The sequence below is a fragment of the Tauraco erythrolophus genome, chromosome 5 (assembly GCF_009769465.1).
Source record: "Tauraco erythrolophus isolate bTauEry1 chromosome 5, bTauEry1.pri, whole genome shotgun sequence".
In the NCBI taxonomy this organism is placed as follows: domain Eukaryota; kingdom Metazoa; phylum Chordata; class Aves; order Musophagiformes; family Musophagidae; genus Tauraco; species Tauraco erythrolophus.
This window is the reverse complement of record NC_141469.1, coordinates 61,646,259-61,668,152: the sequence shown is the minus strand read 5'-3', so window position 1 is coordinate 61,668,152 and position 21,894 is coordinate 61,646,259.

Genomic DNA, 21,894 nt, shown 5'->3' with positions numbered 1-21,894 from the left:
GCTACCAACCTACTAGCTTAAATGCTAAAGACGGAATTGTAATTCACTGTACTACCAATCACTTTGCAGTCCTACAGTATATGGAATAATCTTTACTTCATATGAGAGTGAGAGCATGTGAGTGAAGCACTCAGCAAACACAGTCAAAGTTCAAGGTACTCCTTGTCATTTTATATTGTATCACACATACTAGTAGTACAAAAATACTTAAGTTGCACAAAAAGAATGTTTTTTTCTTCAGATTGGAAAAGGAGAATGAACTACTAAACAGGACCAGCAATGACAGCACCTAATGTGAAACAGAATAGGATCCAAGCTTTCTTTGTCTAATAGAGTCAAGTATAAAAGCAATGTACTTCATTGTATTAATGAACACTAAACTGTAATGTTCAAGGTTTTACTTCATCTTCTCTCACTTACAACTTCACTTTGATATTTGTACAAGAATAACATAAAATAATAGATTTTGTAGATACTAAGCTACCCATTGAAGGATGTTGAATTTGCATATTGTGCTATTTATCATTATCAAGCTATAGGTCTGCACTAAAAATTGAATAGATAATATAGAAAATTATTTCATTCAGAGATTTTGGGAACCATATTAGGTGGGGAAAGGTAATTTTTCTCTGAAAAAGGACAAACTCTTCTGAGGCTGTATCAAAAGCTGAATACTTTTTAGCCGACTAATTTTTTCTGTCTACTTTGACAGAAGTCATAACACATCCTTCAAAACGGACTTTGAGCCGGGAAGGATAAGCAATGCTCCAGTAAAAGAAAGACCGAAATAGCTTCCTAACTAAATTATAACTTAAGAGCTTCAGATGGAGTTGAAGAGAAAGAAGGGGAATGGAAAGAAGAGAACGTTTGAAACTGGTTATTAAGTTAAAATGGTTTTGGGACACAGTATAAGGATGACATGTTCAAATCCACATATCATTCCATAAACACCATCTGAAGATGTAGAGTTGCTGAGGAACTGGATCCTCAACCAGAAAAATTTAGCTTTTCATAGCATGTCAGTTCTTATTTACTATATAAAAATTACTTCTGGAGCTAATTCAATATATACAGCTTTTATACATGTTTAAATGTTTTGATAAACTTTGCAAAGCTCTATTTAGATTTTTTATATATATAATTCGTTATTTCACTGATTCCGACACATTCTTTTATTTTACATTTATGAGTTTTATGTTTTTACACATATGCAACCATACTAGTTACATAAACCAAGCCTAAAGAAACTACAAACTTCCTCCTTTATTCCCCCTTATTTAAAGTGTTCGTGTGAGTGAATTATGAGAGTATCTTCAGGGTATTTACTCTGTTTCACATTTGTATGGACAGTCCAGTATCTGCTTCCTTTTCTTTTTTTCTTTCCCCAAAACACAGCCCAAGATTTCCTTGACTGACTAGCACAGTGCCTGCAGCCATCTTTACTGAACAATTGTAAAAACAAGTTATAATCTCGTGACTGTGAAAAGCCTCTTTCTAATGCAGTATTATATGAAATGTTCATAGCAGTATAATTTTAGTGGCAAACATCTTGGTTAGGTGTCCAGCCTGGCTTAGTTCTTGAGCATTGGTATCCAGCAAAGCAGGCCTCTCACTACATGCTCAACATCCAGAGTTCTGCTGTTTCTAAGCACTTGTTAATTCCAAATAACCTCCTATTGGGCCAAATGACATCCTATTTCTGAGGCTTCTGTCCTGTTTAAGACACGATCATAAACTGTGATGGATAGCACCTACTCCATTTATTTGTTCACCACTGACTATCTGTAACCTGTATTTTGTGAACATGGCTGACCGCAGAGGAAGGGCTCTCTATTTGCCTTGTGTTTGCTGCTACTAATGGGGACAAACACAGGCTTTCGGAGCACAAAAAGATTGTTTTGGAGAGCAGCTCCTCACCTTCATTTGGCAAAAGCTTACAGAAGGCAGGGAACTTGCAGGGGTGTACAATGGGAGACCCTGAAGAGGAGAGAGGAGCATACTCCCAGACAAGAACTTAGCAGGGACTAGGAGGAAGGGGAAGAACACACCACACCAAAACCACACAAACTTTGCCTAGGGAACCCAGCAAGGACTAGATTGCGTACTGCAACCAAAAATGCCAGTGAAAGATGCTGGACTATAAAGTGAAGAGGAGAAAAGGAACTATCACTAACTTTTAACATGCAAGAAATCTGAATTTCTATCTTAAAAGCAACCATATTTTAGCTTTTAACTCAATAAATTATATCTTTAAACTTATAAAGCAGTTTGGTGCATAAACTTTAAGGAAGTGATGTTCTGACAGAGTCCTATCAAACAAACAAAACTGGAACAAGCAATCCAAAGAGCTCCCAATCTTCCACATTCAAGTAATGCCTGCATTCACACACATCCACCCACAAGAAGTGGGGAAGGGAATGGGACAGTTTGGTGGGGGAAAAAACCAAAACAAACAAAAACCAACAAACGCATACAACTGTAGAAGAAATATTTTCAAGACAAATATTTCTGTTTGGTTTTCTTACTATCAAACAGAAAAAAATAAATATTTCAAATACATTGTAGAAGAATTATTTAAATTCTTAAATTATAATAATTTACCATATTTGGGAACAATTCTACTACTAATAGCTTAATACTATATCTTTTTTTCTACCTGTTACAGAAAAAGCAACAGCAAATCGAGTAGTTCTATGAATTGCAACAGGATCAAAACCAAGACATTTGGCTAACTAAGATGGGACGTAAAATTGATGTTCTCATACAATTGTTTTTCTTAAAGTTGACATTAAAAAGAATAGCATCTTATACATGAAAACCCACAGGCTTAACTATGAAAAAAAAAATTACAAATGAAGTACTGGTTCCATCAACACTTTTTCCCCTATTTGGTTATCTTCTGACAGAATTGCCAGAGTGGATGACCCTCTCTCACAGGACTGTCATTGGCCTGTAATAATTTACTTTCAGTAATATCTTACACTATGGGAGTCACATTTTCTGTTATACTTCCCCTATGAAGGGAAAAATGTCACTAAATGCCGCGTAACAGCTTGAAAATACACTGAGACATAACTGCTGAAGCTTTGTCAATTGTTACTTTAAAAAGAAATACAACCCTGAAGACCTGCGTTTGGGAGCATTGCTGTGAGAAATGAATAAACACCCTTTCACTCCTTCCCACTGACATTAAGCAGGAATGAGAAAGAAAGTCAAGAGAGGTCACACACTAACATGAAGAACTGTGTAGAAATGTCTCTGGATTCTAATCCAGGCTGACAGCTATCCTATTCTTCACCAGTATTATGTATAATAGATACGTAACTCTTGCTTCAAAGTCAGAATAGTGCTCTGTCTGACTCTTTAAAAAAAGACAGAATTACCAGGCCTCATTCCAGCCTCCTGAACCACAAGATACATATATCAACTATTTACTTGGGCATGTAGCAGTCCAAGACAATATGCTAAAAAAAATATCGTGAAAAGTCCTCAAATTACATTGCATTATTTAAGCTGTTCTAAGGGAATTAGCACATCTATTATCCATATGACTTTAACTTCAATGTATAAATTCAGGTTGTTGAGACATTGTAATATGTGGATCACAAAGAAAAGGAAGGCAATCTTCCACCAAGTAGAAGAATTGCTATTTATAGATATTTAATTGTCTTGGATATTTAATTTAATTGTAGTTGATATAATCACCAATTTACTTCCACGGTACCAATTAGATGTGTGTTTACCTGTTTCTAAATATGATATTTTCACTGTCTTTTCAGTTGTAAAATTGCACAGATATTGATTCTATTTATCTATACCCTTCCCCAGTTTAGCATACATGTCAGATTTCAAGGTTACTTCCTCCAACAGAAATATACACCTCATTTTTTATCTGGAATAATTTTTCTGTATTAGCTCTTGGAGAGGAACATCGCCATCAATCCAGAAAGTAAGAGGTAAGGTTTTTGAAACACCATCTAGGTAACTCTCACACAATGCTACTGAGTCCTTACGACTAACAGAAAAGCATTGTGTCCTCTTGGGTCTCAGAACAAAGTAGGTCTCAGGACCCTTCTCACTACAGCTAAGGAAACTGGTGTCAAAAATGGTACTGGAGGAACAAGAGAGGCATTTCTAGGGACCACCAAACTTTCTTTTGGTGGTATTGCATGCTGTTATAATTCTTGTGCAATGAGGAGAGAGATAACAGGTAACAGATGAAACAAGGGACAATTCACATTTGAGGAATATCTTTGAAACATTCTGAATTCCCATGGAGTATCTTTTCAATGGTTACTGAACACCTGCAAAACAATGCATCCAAAAATAGTACTATTCTTGCTAACACTATGCTGTTATAGCAGAGGAAGCTATTAGAAGACAAAAGACACATGTCTGGGATTGCCCAGAGAGAATGGTGCTGCAGAGGCTTGAACACTGGACAGCTTATGTCTTAAAGTCCCACAGGTTTTACCTCTCGAATTTCCAAATTTTCAGCCATATATTCACACCACTCTCCATCTCATCCAACTCAACTACATAACTTACAGTTTGCATTTCTAGTCTAGATATCTTCCTAACCATGGTAACATCCCCAAAACTCTCAGAGATCAGATCTCAGATTCAAGTTTCTTCAAAATAAGCTGCTTAATGCCAACATAGTACATATTCTTTAACTGTATCTCACTCAGTGTTTGCTTTCCACGAAACTAATATCAGGCAAACTGTGGAGGAAAAAAAAAAAAACATCCACAAACTAAAACCAAACAATAACAACAAACACCCTTGAATAGTTTGGGCTGAAGATATCCGATTTACTCTCTACAGTTTGTTTGTTACACCTTTGTATCAGCAGCACATTTATCTGTCATATACCCTTCCTGCCAATTTTTTCTTCCATTAATTCTTAGTCTCTCCATTGGAGACTGAAACTGATTTAAAGCAAGTGTAGAGAATAGATTGTACCTATACAAAGACTGAAAAGAATAAAAATCACTTCCTTGAGTAGTAGGACTCATAATACCCTTGCTATCATTAATTAAACACTGATAGCTGCTTCTGCTTTTACACAACAACAAAAACAGAGTAATAATTCTATCTTGCAGGATTTTGATTTTCCCAAGCCTGAGTTCCATCAAGCATGGACAATCTGGCTAGCTACATGATAAATCTGTAATCTATTTAATAGCATTTTATAGAATGAGAATGTAGCTTTTTCATTACGCAGCACTCAAAAAGACAAAACTATTTAGGTAAGTGCATTCATGCACCTGTTGGAAATGTGGCTAGAGAAAGACACGCCTTTCTCTCTTTCCTATTTCTATCTATTTATAAATCAGAAGTAACTTAGAGTTTAATGGACTGAACTGCTATGATAAATGTTAGGTGTTCAGACTCAAAAATGTTGCTGTAAACTAGCATTAAGTGAAGACAAGGAGATTGTCTAGGAGCAAAATTAATGTCTTAAATCAGAACCAATCTGCATGCTTCAAAGTGAGTCTAAACCATCTTTGATCACATCACTGTTGTAATCCATCTGTTTATCATAATGGTTTATCATAAAACAAAGCGTTTTAGTCCTTGTAATGAGGCATTTCTGTCATCCATACCATATAATTGAAATCATAAAGCATATGTGCTGTAGAATAATAGTGACTTTCCTGTCTTTTCTCTCTTCCCCGTAAGCAGTAGAGGGCCTTATGTCAATAATGTCAATTGGGCATTAGACATCCATGAGTTCTGATGCATCAAGATGATGTTGCATGTGAGATTAGCAAAGTAAACTGAAAATTTGTTCCATAGTCTCAAAATGCTAATTCTTATTGCAGTAAATATTCAATTGTTTCTCTGAAAGGAACTCTTTCATAATCATAGGATGGTTTGGGTTGGAAGAGACCTCAAAGATCAACTAGTTCCAACCCCCCTGCCATGGGTAGGGACACTCTCCACTACACCAAGTTGCCCAAAGCCTCATACAACCTGGCCTTGAACACTTCCAGGGATGGGGCATCCACAACTTCTCTGGGCAACCTGTTCCAGTGCCTCACCACCCTCAAAGTGAAAAATTTCTTCCTTATGTGTAAATCTAAATCTGCCCTCTTTCAGTTTAAAGTCATTGCCCCTTGTCCTATCCCTACATGCTCGTGTAAAAAGCCCCTCTCCAGCTTTCTTGTAGGCCCCTTTAAGTACTGGAAGGCTGCAATAAGATCACCCCGGAGCCTTCTCTTCTCCAGGCTGAACAGCCACAACTCTCTCAGTCTGTCTTCATAGCAGAGGTGCTCCAGCCCTGGGATCATCTTCATGGCCCTCCTCTGGACTCTCTCCAACAGCTCCATGTCCTTCTTGTGTTGGGGACTCCAGAGCTGAACACAGTATTCCAGGTGGGGAATCACGAGAGCAGAGTAGAGGGGGAGAATCACCTCCCTCGACCTGCTGGCCACGCTCCTTTTGATACAGCCCAGGATACGGTTGGCTTTCTGGGCTGCCAGCACACATTGCCGGCTCATGTTGAGCTTCTCATCCACAAGCACTCCCAAGTGTTGTCCCTGAGGCTGCTCTCAATCCATTCTCCACCCAGCCTGCACTTGTGCTTGGGATTGCCCCGACCCACGTGCAGGACCCTGCACTTGGCCTTGTTGAATTTCATGAGGTTCTCACAGGCCCACCTCTCCAGCCTGTCAAGGTCCCTCTGGATGGCATCCCTCCCTTCCAGCGTGTCCACAACACCACACAACTTGGTGTCGTCAGCAAACTTGCTGAGGGTGCACTCGATCCCACTGTCCATGTCACCAACAAAGATGTTAAATAGCACTGGCCCCAGTACTGACCCCTGAGGAACACCACTCATCATTGGCCTCCACTTGGACATTGAACCGTTGACCACAACTCTCTGAGTGCGACCATCCAGCCAGTTCCTTATCCACCAAGTGGTCCATCCATCAAAACTATGTCTTTCCAGTTTAGAGACAAGGATGTCATGTGGGACAGTATCAAATGCTTTGGATAAGTCCAGGTAGACGTGTCAGTTGCTCTTCCCCTATCCATCAATGCTGTAGCCTCATCATAGAAGGCCACCAAATTAGTCAGGCAGGATTTGCCCTTAGTGAAGACATGTTGGCTGTCACCAATCACCTCCTTATTTTCCATGTGCCTTAGCGCAGTTTCTAGGAGGATCTGCTCCATGATCTTGCCAGGCACAGAGATGAGACTGACTGGCCTGTAGTTCCCTGGGTCTTCTTTTTTTCCCTATTTGCCCTTGATGTCCCTGACCAGATTTAACTCTATCAGGGCTTTAGCTTTCCTAACCTGATCTCTGGTTGCTCAGACAATTTCTTTGTATTCTTCCCAGGCTATCTGTCCTTGCTTCCACCCTCTGTAGGCCTTCTTTTTGTGTCCGAGTTGGTCCAGGAGCTCCTTGTTCATCCATGCGGGCCTCCTGGTGTTCCTTCCTGACTTTCTCTTTGTTGGGATGCACTGCTTCTGAGCTTGGAAAAGGTGATCCTTGAATATTAACCAGCTTTCTTGGGCCCCTCTTCCTTCCAGGGCTACATCCCATTGTACTCTAGCGAGGAGATCCCTGGAGAGGCCGAAGTCCACTCTCCTGAAATCCAGGATAGTGTGCTTACTGTGCACCCTCCTTGCTTCCCTAAGAATCTTGAACTCCATCATTTCATGGTCACTGCAGCCAAGGCTGTGCTTGAGCGTCACGTTCTCCACCAGCCCCCTTTTGCTGGTGAGAACAAGGTCCAGCAAAGCACCCCTTCTCGTTGGTTCCTCTACCACTTGGAGAAGGAAGTTATCTATGCATCCCAGGAACCTCCTGGATTGCCTATACCCTGCTGTGTTGTCCCTCCATAAGGGAGGCACATAAGCCCGAAATCTCAAATACAACACTGGAAAAATACCCATAAAGGCATTTCTGAAAACAGATAAAATTTTCCCTCAGCAGTTGCAATAAACTCTGAAATTCCTGCTCCATGTAGCACAGAAGGAAAGGGAAAAATAAAGTGGACTAACCAAACTACCTAACATAAATTGTGCCAGGAACTTAACCTAGATAGCCTTTAAAACAGGTTAGATTAACCACATGGTCCTTGGTATATCAAAATTGTTAAACTATTTGGGAACAATATATTCAGAATTCAGCAGGCATTGTAACTGCAGCTACGAGTTACTTGAAAATTCACATTCATAGGCACTTTAATTCTTCGGTCTTAGAAAGTTATTAGCTGCAATGAATAGCTTGAAAAGTGAATAAAATGGAAATAATACTCCAAATGTCAAAGACTCCTAGAACTTGCCTTTTCATTCCACAGTTTCCATTTTTAGGATATAGGTGTAAAAGGGTGTTATATTTAGAAAATAAAAGAGCTTCATAAAGGGGGGAGGGGAGCAGAAAGCGTAAGAAAGGTAGTTCTTTTATTCGCAAGAATTTTATGCCAGAATAGACATGGTAACTGAAAGTAAAGCCATGGCTCTGACAAAATCCTGAAAGATAGGATTCCAATATACTAGCCATGCCAACTAGATTTTCAGCTCATATCATCTCTACAGCATAGGTGCACAGCAAGCTAATAAAATGTGTTCCGACACAATACTATCTGCACTGTTAAAGTTTGACCTAGTCAAATATTGGTCTGAAAAACATTTTCAACTTCCAGTACTTGGGTCTAGGGTCTACTATGCTTTATTGACTAGATAAAACAGCTTTCTAGTATCTTGTTTTTGTTTATCCTATGCTTCAGAATATGACCATCTCAGAACCTCTTCTTTTTAGCTAAATGATGGCACTGCATTCTCTGAGTGTTTTGTTGTAACGATCGATTTTATATTTTGCTCCAGATCACTGAAAAAAATGTTCAACAAACAGTTTATAATCAATCCCTTCAGGATCTCACTTTAAATACAGCACAGAGGTGCCTATTCCCCCTTTAGAATTAATTCGGAAGCAACAGGCCAACTTCTACTCTAAAATGCACCATTCTAAATTTGTATCACATCTATTTTTAATCAAAATGTCAAGCACTAAAAAAAAGTTAAAAAAAAACAAAGGACATTGATTTCCAGCATTCCCTGTCTGCTTTAAAATACATCATTACATTAATTTTGTCAAGCAAGATCTACTTTCCATTAATCCTATCCATCTGCATTAATTATATTATATTCCTTCAGTTTCTGATTAACCAGGTCTCATAAGAAACATTTAATCTCTTGCCTGGCATCAGCATCACACTGATAAGGATAGATATGTCTTTCACCCCATGCTTTTTCAATATGGAACTGTTAAGTCAATTTTCAGGAGCTACTATTTCTGTTTTACAAGAACAAAGCTGGTTCTTAAATCTAAAAGGGCTTTTACAGGCTGCTCTTTTATGTTTTCAGAATAAGAGAGAAATTATAAAAGGCACATCAATAGGATGTGTGTTTAAACAGTTAGGAGGGCTTCTAAGCATTGCCTCTTCCAAGCATTGAGAATAAGACTAGAATCATAGAATGAATTCATAAAAGCTGAAATTTATTAATAGGGCTTGAAAAAAGCCTATCTTTTGCTGAGACTACTCAAACATCAACTAAAAGATATGTTTCATCTAGTATATGAAATAGTTTGAAGGTAAAATATTGGGCTTTCAGAGATATCCGACTACATAAAATATAGAATAATCTGTGACATCAACCCTGTTGCCAAGCAAAATTTACAAACACTTAGGATCTCTTCCATCATTCAAAAGTTGCATTACGTTTCATGATCAGATCACTCAGTGCAATTAAGCAGCTTTCCTGGCAACTTAAGTTCAATATGTACAAATTAGTCTTGAAATATCAAGGTATTTAAAGCATATCTGTACGTTCAAGTGTATGGTCAGACTAACTGTTTCTGGTGGAACCATTCAATTCACACAATCACAGTATCTGACTAAGTTGGAGACAAAACGGAGAAAAAAAAAAACAGGCTTTCTGCAATCATTTTCCTGAATTAATAATGCAATAAATGTTGCTCTTGATAATGCTAAAAAATGTTTTTAAATATCATGTATGTCCAGTATTATCTGCAACAGTGAACTCTAAACAATACAGACATTAGAAATAAATTCTTTTTATAGATGATTTCTCTTATAAACCTGAAAGCCTTTTGGAATGAAATATCAAAAGCATGTATATACTATCTCATATTTCTGCAAGTAAAATGACATAATAAAAAAGAGTAACAATTTCTGCCTCAAAGAGAAGAAAGTAATATTACCATGAAGAAAATTAAATTTCCATCACTCGACACTGAATCCACATATTTAACTCAGTAAGAATGCTGGGTGATGACATCTGCTGATAATTCTGAAAATTCAGATATTATGAATAGAAATACTATGGAGGTTCCATTTCTTGAAGTGTTACAGTGTTATTTTATCCTAATAAATTAGCACGTTATTAAAAGAGGCCACATGATTAATATGCAGTGTTCTGCTAACTGAGCTCTTAATTAGGCTAATAATTTAGAAGACACAGGAAAAAAAAGGAGTTAGTTTAGGCAGCTTATACACGAAAATAATTAAGAGTTAATGTTAATCATGCACTGAATAAAAGTGAAGCCAGATGGCATAACCTGTGAAAAAAGACTCAAAATTTTCATGAAACTGTAATGTGAGCAGCATCTTGTCTACTAATTAGCAGAACTTGATGATCCCACTTTCAGTATATGTAACATATGTACATATGTAACATATGTACTTGAGCATATGTACAACTTTCTATAATAAATATTGATAGAGATACCATACTACTTATTTGATCTTTTTCCTGAAAGTCCTTATACATCATTTGAAGATCTATACAATATTGTCAAATTCCTATTCAACCAGGAATGTTAATTACATGGAACGTGGAAGTGAATCACGCTTTTCTAGTAATACTGTTGTACTGCCTAGAAATACGGTGAAGTAACACAGACCTGCAGTGCCATGCACTGTGAAAAGAGAAAAATCAGAGACATGGGCTGTGCCCCAAATCACTTTTATTCCAACTATTAAACCAAATCCTCTGTCACAAAAAGCAGCAAAACAGCAAGCTACTTACATATCCCCTGAAAGAGTCCTAAAAATAAGAGGCTAAGCAATGGGCAGGGGAGGCTTCAGTGCAAGAGTGGGGTAAGAACGGCAGAAAGATGAGTAAAATGTCTGAGATCAGGAGCAGAAGTTTGATATTCATAATTTTAATATGATACTTAGCCACTTGATGAGCTCTTAGACTTGAGAACATGTTGGTATTATAACACAAAACTCAGTGCAAGACCAAACCTCCATCATTTTTGTTACTTTATTTGCATCTCTGTTTTCAAGATAAATCACTGCATTTAATCACTTAAGAATTACTCCCTGTCCAAATCCTCACTTCTCATCTTCCACACCTTCTGTAAGCATGAAGTAAATTATCTGGACTTAAACACCTGCTGTGGTGTTAATTGGAGTTGCTACACCTCAAGCTACACTCATTTGTGACTAGGTAGGCTAGCTAGTGTAAAAATAACACTGAAATTACAGGCTTATAATCCATATCTCTATACTAAGTACAATTATCCAAGGAACTTTCTCCTCAAATTATGGCAAGAATTGTGTGTCATCTGAATAGATATTTGTCATTCTGTTGCCTCTCATAAGTGAGATGTTCATGATACTGAATGGTTATGTTGATACATGATAATTTGCATTAACAAGTTGCAGTCAAAAAATTTCAACTGGAATCAAGAATCACACTCCAGTGATGGAGATGGTTAGACTGCATTTTCAGTAAGGAGAAATATTGGTTATAACTTTTTCTATTATGTTGTGATGAGCATAAGCTCTTTGTGCTATTACAGAAAATCTACAGAGATTCAAACATTTGTACATTTCTCACTTTTCTACCCTAAATTGCTGTGTGCTGTACCATAAGCCAAGTTTGCAAAAATATGTAATTTTCAACAAAATGTATATGATTAGGTTTCAACATCACCATTTCTAAAAATCACAACCATTATGAAACAAGAATTCTGTGTTGAACACTCCCATATTTCTCAAACCTGAAAAGACTATCTCCTTGACCTACGACATTACAAAAGCCAAATTACCACACAAATCAAGATCTGGAGATTCAATTAGTAAAACCAAACTTAAGACTGAAAATCAATCCTCATGTTCAAGGTAGATGTCAGTGAGACACAGTGTAGGAGACAGATTAATCCACATCATTTTCCTGATGCGGATTTCTATTTGACTTACTCTTCTATAGGCTTCTGCAAATTCTGACCCAAAGAGACTATAAAGCAATGAATCAAGGCAAAATATGTCTGCAATGGGAAGTGTAGCTTTTTGCAGCTTGCTAATTCCTTTTTCATTTCATGCCTGCCTTTGGTAAACTTAAGCATAAAAAAAAAAAGCCTTTTGCAAGAGTCAAAAAAAGCTGTAATACAAGAAGAGACGTTGATATTGTTCCAACAACCAATCCAAACTCTAAGTAGCTGCATCTTTGTTTAGTTATTATTGCAGCAAACAATTACCACTACTAATTCAGTGTGCGGAAACTATTGTGTTAGCTCCATCAAAGACAATAAAGTTATCACTGAGTGAGTGTAATTTAGTTGGCCCAGCACAAGATATTGTGAACTGTTTTCATCCTACTTGCAACATTAGTAGTGTTTATTTTGATTGTTATTTTAATTCACCTATTATTTGGACAGTTTATTAGACTATTAGTCTAGTAAAGCTTGTTTCAACATCACCATTTCTAAAAATCACAACCATTATGAAAGAAAAATTCTGTGTTGAACACTCTCCTTCAGCAGCTGCAAGTTTTCCCATATTTTCAATATGAATATCTGAAAATAGCATTTTACTGTTAGTCTCCATTTTAAGTTAGATGCTTTAATTTAAGTGTCTAACTACTGATCCACTTTCATTGCTGTTTATCAGTACTGGGAAAAGCAATCAGCCCACATTTCAATCTCATTTACATCCATTTTATCAGCACATTCTGGAAGTCAAAAGGAGGAGTTGCCTTTAATCCACAGTAACAGTCTCACTGTTTTTTAAGACTGCTTCATTAATGACTGTCATTTGCCAATCCAGAAGTTACCAGGTGCAACTTTCTGGAAAATTTATGACAACTTCTGGGATCTTAAGGCATACTCATTTTTGCAATATTCAGTGATCTTAACATGTGTAAGATAATTAGTTATATGGGACAGAGAGCTTAAATTATGATGTCAGTCTGAACCACTACCTGGAATTATGACACCATTTATAGATACATCTTGATGCATCTTCAAGTCTTCAGCTTCCAACTGGGTAGTCATTCCAGTTTGTAGATTTCTCCTGAAAGTGATCAGCAGTTAACAAAACCCCTGATTCACTAGTACCAAGACCTTATTTATTAGGTTTGCTAAATACAAAACAATATCTAACCTAGCCACCTACCATGCTATTGGATCAAGGATAATAGTGAAAATCTGTAATGGCTATGTCTTTGCCCATGCTATTATACTAAGGTTATCAATAGACATCAGAACATCAAGGACATCAACCTCTAGGTCTCAAAACAATCTATTGTGTTACTGTAATTACCCAGAAGCTAAGACACAGTAACTGGAAAAGAAGAAAGAAATAGAGGTAACACATTAAAAATGGGAAGCAAAATTGTAAAGATAAGAAGTAGCAAGCACATTAACATATTCTAAAATAAAATATTAAAAATATATCATTATTTTATTCAAATGCATGTAATTGATTTTACATACATCTTCATTACACGCATACATACACACATGTACATATATAGAGTCATAGAATCGTTAGGGCTGAAAGGGACCTTCAAAGGTCATCTAGTCCAACCCCCCTGCAAGGAACAGGGATATCTTCAACTAGATCAGGTTGCTCAGGGCCTCATCCAACCGGGCCTTGAACGTCTCCAGGGATGGAGCATCCACCACCTCTCTGGGCAACCTGTTCCAGCGTTCTACAACTCTCATGGTAAAAAATTTTTTCCTAATATCCAACCTGAATCTACCTCCCTCTATTTTAAAACCATTACCCCTTGTCCTATCACAACAGGTCCTCCTGAACAGCCTCTCCCCATCTTTCTTGTAGGCCCCCTTGAGGTACTGGAAGACCGCTATAAGGTCACCCCGGAGCCTCCTCTTCTCCAGGCTGAACAGCCTCAACTCTTTCAGCCTGTCCTCATAGGAAAGGTGCTCCAGCCCTCTTATCATCTTCGTGGCCCTCCTCTGGACCCTCTCCAACTGGTCCATGTCCTTCTTATGTTGGGGACTCCAGAACTGGACGCAATACTCCAAGTGAGGTCTCACGAGGGCAGAGTAGAGGGGGAGAATCACCTCCCTTGACCTGCTGGCCACGCTCCTCTTGATGCAGCCCAGGACGCGGTTGGCCTTCTGGGCCGCAAGAGCACATTGCCGGCTCATATTGAGCTTCTCGTCCACCAGTACTCCCAAGTCCTTCTCCTCAGGGCTGCTCTCGATCCATTCTCCGCCCAGTCTGTATTTGTGCCTGCCTATATATCGTTCAGACAAGCACGCACACAGCTAATGTCAGTTCTTTTAATGGAAATATCACTTATAAGTAAGCCCAGCAATGTAATAAAGAGCAAACATTAAAGCAGTTCTTGGAACCACAAACACTGCTTTCAGAAAGCACTAAAGGAACTGAGTAAGAACAGAAGCATGCCCTTTATGATTTCCATTTTCATTAAGACATTCTCTGCCAAAGAAAACAGCTAAATGGTTCCAGAAGCCAGAAATATTTTCAAGTTCTATTAATAAACTAGATGAATGTTATTCATCTAACTAATGTTATTCAACTAATCTTCATTCAACGCGTGACCTGACTAAGTGTAAAAAAAAAAAAGTACTAGCCAAAACTGCCTGCAATATTTATTTAGATGTATGAATCTATGGCAAAATATCCTACCTTACACAATAGTGTGTGCCTTAAGTATTGATAACGCAGCTAGTGTCTATCCATTTTCTGAAACCAAAGTGAATTATAGTGCATTTCAGGATGCTCCCTATAATAACACAAAGGATTATATTTGTGGAAGAGATCTGTGATTATTTTTTATTTGTGTTAATGTTGAACTAAGCCATAGTAACATAAAACTACCAGACCACACATCCAGCCACACTTAAGTTTTTAGGTTTGGCTAGGGACACTATTAGAAGGATACGGGTATTTTATTTCTTCAGATTTACAACATTTTTTTTTATATCCGACACATGCTGCACAATCAGTCTCTCTTGCTCTGGATTCAACTTCTGACACATTCCTAGAAGCCATATCTAGGTTTTAGGTCAGTGTAGGTACATATTCTTAGACTGCCAGATTTGAACCTGTAATGAAAGTGAAGCTATCCTCAAGGTCTTTAGAGATCACTTAGTTTGCCCTTGTGCAATATGGCTGGCTGAACATAACTGGATGTTTATCACAGCACTTGAACTCCTCAGCAACACAGATCTACCAGGGAGCAACAGCTCACGTTTCCTCCAGCTACAGTATTTACCTGTGGCAATCCACACTGGCTCTACTCTTCTCCTGCTGTCTTCTGCCTAAACTAAACATGTAGCAACAGAAAGCAGCTCTACAGGGGACTTTCACATTTGCAGAAGTTAGATTTAGAAAAGATCCACGTAAGACCACTAGAACGCAGAAGAGGACTACTTATTCAGATTGGATATTAGGAAAAAATTTTTTACCATGAGAGTTGTAGAACACTGGAACAGGTTGCCCAGAGAGGTGGTGGATGCTCCATCCCTGGAGACGTTCAAGGCCAGGTTGGACGAGGCCCTGATCAACCTGATCTAGTTGGAGATATCCCTGTTCCTTGCAGGGGGGTTGGACTAGATGACCTTTGAAGGTCCCTTCCAGCCCTAACCATTCTATGATTCTATGATTATTGTCTTCCGTATTACCATGAGAAAAAGGTCATGAAAAGCACTGTCTTTGGGAAATCTTGCCCTATACCTAGAAAGGTTATCACCAACACTTATACTAAGGAAATGTTATGACGGGGGGGGGGGGGGGGGGGGGGTAGGGGGGAGCATTAAAAATTAACCACGTCAGTGCAGAGTGCCTTTGAAAGTCCTAGTTTAGTCAAATCTTGAAAATGTAAATCTCAGCCTCTCATCAAAAAGACTGGACTGGCTTTAGCCCTGACTGTCATGCAAGGATTAAGGTCTAATCCTTATTTCGCAGTTTGGGTAAGTAACAGTCGCTTTAACTGCCTCTCTAGCCGAAGTGAACAGAATCAACTACAGACTAAGTGGGCAGGTATGCGATAAAAAACCACCAGGAAAAAAGACAGTAGCTGCACAACCCAGACTAGCTGAGAAAGCAAATAAAATGAGGAGTGAGAAACACCCCAAAACGAGTCAAACATCCTCCTCTCAGAAAGATTCAGGCAACCTCTTCTCTAATGTCCTCTTCCATAAAAGAACTCAAAGAAAAGGGTGAAAAGAATAATGAATCAGAGAAACAAATGAGAGGAGAAACAGTAGAACAGATTTGAAAGGAAACTTAGGAAAGACAGCTTTTATAAACAAAAATTTCCCACTCATATTACCTTCCTAACAGCAGGGGAAAAAATGTCTGGTCTGGTGCTTTTATTACTTAACCAGATGCAGCTAGAATATCCATTCAGATTATTTCACTTTGAGATCATCTTACTTCATGCAAGTTTAAACAATTATTTGGGTTTCATTATAGCTAAAAGGGTTTTCCTGTCACTTGTTTCATTATGCTGCAGTAAAGTCCCTAAGGAACTGAAGGAGAACTGTTAATTCTGTTTACTGATATGATTCATATAACAGTCTTTAAAAAATACTGAAATTAAAAGAATATGTATATCTATGTATACATCCTTATGGTGAAGATACTTTGAAGGGTCGCAGGCAAAGGAGGAAGTAACAGAGTGGCACCAAAGACCTTCAAGCTACAGTTTAAGCACAGAGAGTAAGCTTACTGCTGAGCAGGATGCGAAGCAGACAACTAAGTTTCAGAGAAAAAAAAATATCCCACATACCAGAGAGGAGTCCACAGAATTTCCTGTAGGTCAGAAAGTCACTCAACCAACTTAAGTAAGACTCCACATGCCAAGGCAATGTGGGTAGATGTTTACAGCTCCCCCTGTTTTATTGCTGCACTCCCTGACATAATCACTTTGAGTTTTCTATATTTAAGAAGGTAATTATTCTAGTTTTATTCTTATAAATCCTGGCTTTTGTGAGTTAGGGGAAAAAGAACCCCACACAAACACTTCTCTGGAGACCCACTATAGAAGAATATTTAGACAAATGCGTCTGATCATTCTGGAAAACTCAGGTTCCTGTCACAATAGCACATCCAACATGAGGTATCACGGCACCACATAGCATTAAACAAGTATTACAAGTAAAATCTGAAATAAATTCTTAAACAAGCAGCTGATGGCCATTTGAAAACTTGTAAGTGCTCCATCAATAGCAGATGTTTAAGCATTCCTGAATAGACACTGCCACACAGAACTAAGTCTGACACTGTTAATAATTCCTATTGAAAACAAGTCAGGTAATAAAATTCTCTATTCTTACACATCATGCTGCACTTTTTATGCAAGTTTTCTTCCCACAAAAGAAATTTACTCGAATAACTGCAAACAGGATTGAATAAAAGAAGTTGCATGTTTTCTGTCCATAATAAGTGTCTAAAAAATATTTTCAAATCATGAATAATACAGATTTTTATTATAATGTAGGTATAAAGTGTTTGATTAAATACTATTCCACTAATAAGTAGAATAAATTCCTGTATTTCTCTAGTTTCTCTTTTGTTACCAGAAGTCTAATGCAATGTCATGTCTAATTTCCCAAAAAGAAAAATTCCTCACACTGAGAATATTCTTATATTAAACTGAATTTTACTTTGTGCAGAACACACATCTTCGCTTAATTTTCTAATTTTGCACTAAGCATCCTCATGCAACATACAACTATAGTTTCAAGTTAAATCACTTAATAATGGAAACAATGTTTTAAATAATCAGCTTAAGTGATAACTTTTCACAGGACAAGTGGTTATAGAAATCTGAAGAAAAGCGAAGCAAGCCTTTCTGATGCAAACTAGCAGTACAGTTGAGGTAAAACATGTACAACTTCATTTTGAACAGACTTGACTGTTTAATGTAGATCTTTTTCTAATTCTATACCTCACAAAATCTTCTACATATCATGCTTGTCTCTGGAGACTTAATGTCTTATCACACTGAGGGAGGAGGTGTGGATTTGGAGAAAAATTTATTACGATCAACATTCTAATAAAATATATTTTATTTCTCCATTACTCTCCTTTTTCCTCTCTTATGAAAGGACTGAAGGAACAAGTTTTTCAAGTCTTCTATTTAAACCTATTATTATTACTTTTCTCTTCCTTTTATTTTGTGTAAATCACTCACTCCATTACAGTAATGGCCAAAACTTGACAGATGCCATCTACTACAATATCTGAAACATTAAAGAGAAATAACCACATTCAGGATCTTCATGCAATGCTTTCTTCAGTATCTCCCAGTATTAGATTTGTCTTTTCCATGATAGCTCCATCTATTCTGCTATTCTCAGTTGCATTTGACTTTTCCTCTTCAGTGCAATACCTTGTACATATTGATACTGTATTTCATCTTGTTGATTTCAGATTTCTTCTCCAACTTGGCAAATCATTTTGTATACTATTTCTACTTATTTTGAATAAAACTTTCAAATATTTGTGCACTGATCTTATGGCTAGATGAAATGACTATTTTTTTTTCTCTCTACTTTGCTGATATGAGACAATATCAAAGTGTTAATAAAGATTTTAGATGCATTGCTTCCTCTGTGTACACTGGCCAAGTTACACTGACAAATAAAAAAATCTGTTCCACACAGAAAGAATTAGAGTGGCAGACCTGATATTTGAAAAATTCATACAGTGTTTTTCCTCTTGTGGGACTTAAACCATCAAACCATCCTTCTCCAACTGTCCATTTGCTCAGAGAGTGTATCCATTTGCACAGTAATTATTCTATTGCCCTGCAGACTTGAGTGTCTTCAATCTCTAGCTCCTCTGTACTAGTTTTTTTTACCAGTTGCTTTTTAAAAATAAGCAACCAAGAAGTAAGTTTGAGAGGGCTGAAGCTTTCAACGCCTTCTCCACACCAGATATTTCTCTTTACTTTTAGAAGAATTATTTCCTTTTTTTTTTTAATAAAACTTTTCTATTCCTCAATTGTTGTAATTCATTTGGTACCTCGACCTTTTCATCTCTATGCTTTTCATGATCTTTCTGTAGCTTCATACTCTTTCAATACTCTTTGTCTTTGTTCCACAAGGCCTTTTGGGGTTTCTGGTGCAGTCTTACTTATCTATCATTATTTTCCTGTCATTTTTCCACATCAGGATAATTAAGTTCACTGTTTCTTTTATTAGCAGCAAGAGCTGCATTATTGTTTTCCTGCAGATGGCCTTCCCGTAAATTCCTCTAGTTCGCTTAACTCTACTTTTTAACATGTCTTCATCCCTTATTTCAAGGATCATGAATTCAACTTGAGTTCATTTTCATCTAAATTCTCACTCAGTTTTCCAATTTAAGAAGTCCTCTTTTCTACTAGTTAGAGTCAAATCTGAGCTATTTCCATTACTGATTTTTCATTTAGGAATTTCCTGGTTTCAGCTGGGACAGAGTTAGCTCTTCTTTTTAGCAGCTAGAAGAGCTCCGTGTTTTGGTTTTACTCAGAGGCTCACTCTGAGAAGAATGTTGATAGTGCACTGATGTTTGTAGTTGGCACTGAGGTCTCAAGGACTCTTCAGCTGCCGTGTTCTTGCCAGTGTGCAGGAGGGGGATAAGGGAGGAGCATAGCCGGGACAAGGGGTCCACGACTCTCCTTATGATTTGTATTTGGACTTAAGATTGAGGGCCAAACTGGCCAATTAGTATTCCATATCATGCAGCGTCATGCCCAGTATAAAGGTGAGGGTCAGCCGGACAGAAGGGCTTTTGCGCTTTGGCTCTTTCGCCGCTTTTGCTCTTTTGCGCTTGCTGCGCTTTTGCTCTATTGCCTTCTTTTCTCTCTCTCCCAGTACTCCCACTCTCGGAGCACTATCTCTCTCTCCCCCTCTCTATTTCGGGGCCTCGCGTTCGTCCGGATTTCAGCTTCGGGACAAGACGGGCTTCGGATAAGAGGGTGTGGTGAGCATCTACCCTGTGTATTAAATCATCTGTATTAAATTGTTCTTATCTCTACCCACGGGTATCCCATTTATCCTTTAATTCTCTCCCTCATCCCTGGGGCTGGGGGAGGGTGAATGAATGACTGTGGGGGGGCGGTTTGGTTGCCGGAGCGGTCTAACCCACGACAAGTAACAAGATTCCTATAGATATGTAAGGCACATCCCCTATAAACCTCAAGTCAATCCGCTGGATCCTCCCAGTATTTGAGCAAAATTTTACCCAAAGGTATTTATTGTCTCTTACCACCTCCACAGCATGTGAGAATAACTTTGGCATTCAGTTTGAGAGTTTGGTTCTAGTCAAGCAGTCCATCTCCCAGAATGGCAAGTCAAAGATTCCCAAAATCCTATTTTTCTATTGGGCATGGCGGGGGGGGGGGGGCGGGGAGTGGGGCAGGGGGGGGCTGGAGATGGTTGTCAATTTTTATTATATGTGGCTCTTTCTTCTCCAAACTCCCACCTTCTCACAGATTTCTGTGATATGCTGTATGCTTCCCATGCATGCCAGATCTACCATGGCTGGGAGAAGGAGAAAGCACGCTCTCTGCTGTGCCAGAAGCCGTCCTTCTTGTGAACCAGTTCTCTTTTCTAAAGTCTTTCCAGACTATCTAGAAACCTCCCAACGACAATGTTCTTGTTTCCTTGTCTTTTATATTCAAATCTCTCCCTAATGCAGCTAGACACTTTCCACTAATACATTCTTTTCACACAAATTGGCACTCTGGAGTGCCTTTAGTGTGGCTAAGTGGTTCCACACTCAGCAAAGGAAGAACATAATCTAGTAAGGATCAACACCCATGTTAAGTCAGAACTTCCATAGATTTATGCAGAAAGATTTTTCCTATCTGTCCTGTTTGTAACACACGCACCCCCACGCACATCAAAAATCATTGCTCCTAGTTAATGAAAACTAACTCAAGTGTAATTTCTTGGTTCCACTTCATCATATCATTATTTACAATGAGAAGGGGATCTGATGCTACAAGACACTTTTAAAAATCAAGGAAACAAAGCTAAAATTAAAAACCAAGTAGTATTATAGACAGTTTATTTAAACTTCCTTTAACTGAAAAGCCTTCTATCTCTATCATACCTCAAAATAAGGAGACTCAGGGTGGAAGTCTGAGTTGCGTGGAAGAAGAAGGATCAAGTGTCTGAAAATTTTATGCAGAATGAATATGCAACACATACAAATACTCAAAATCAAGGCCTAGATGTCAGCCAAAGAATAAGACACAGATTACAGTTTGTCTGATATGTAACATTGCTTGTCTCTGATTAAAAAAATAAAAAATAAAAAAGATACCACAATGACACAGTGGGAATACAGCAGAGAAGACAGAATCTGTCTTGAAGCTACCAAGTTTCAGGTCACAGTTGGACATCTCTAAGACTGAGAATAGGGAAAACGGTGTTTAGAGGAAACTAATATGAAGCTTTGGTAGCAGTCTGTATCACCTACAAAATGCTTCTTTGCAACAAAAGAAATATTTTGGTGCATTTCACTCGTAAGTTTTCACTGTGCTTTTCTAAAGCCTGTTAAATTCTCAGTTCATTAAATCTATCATTACTCTCACCATACATCCTTCACTGATGTAGACTTCTATTTTGTCTATTTT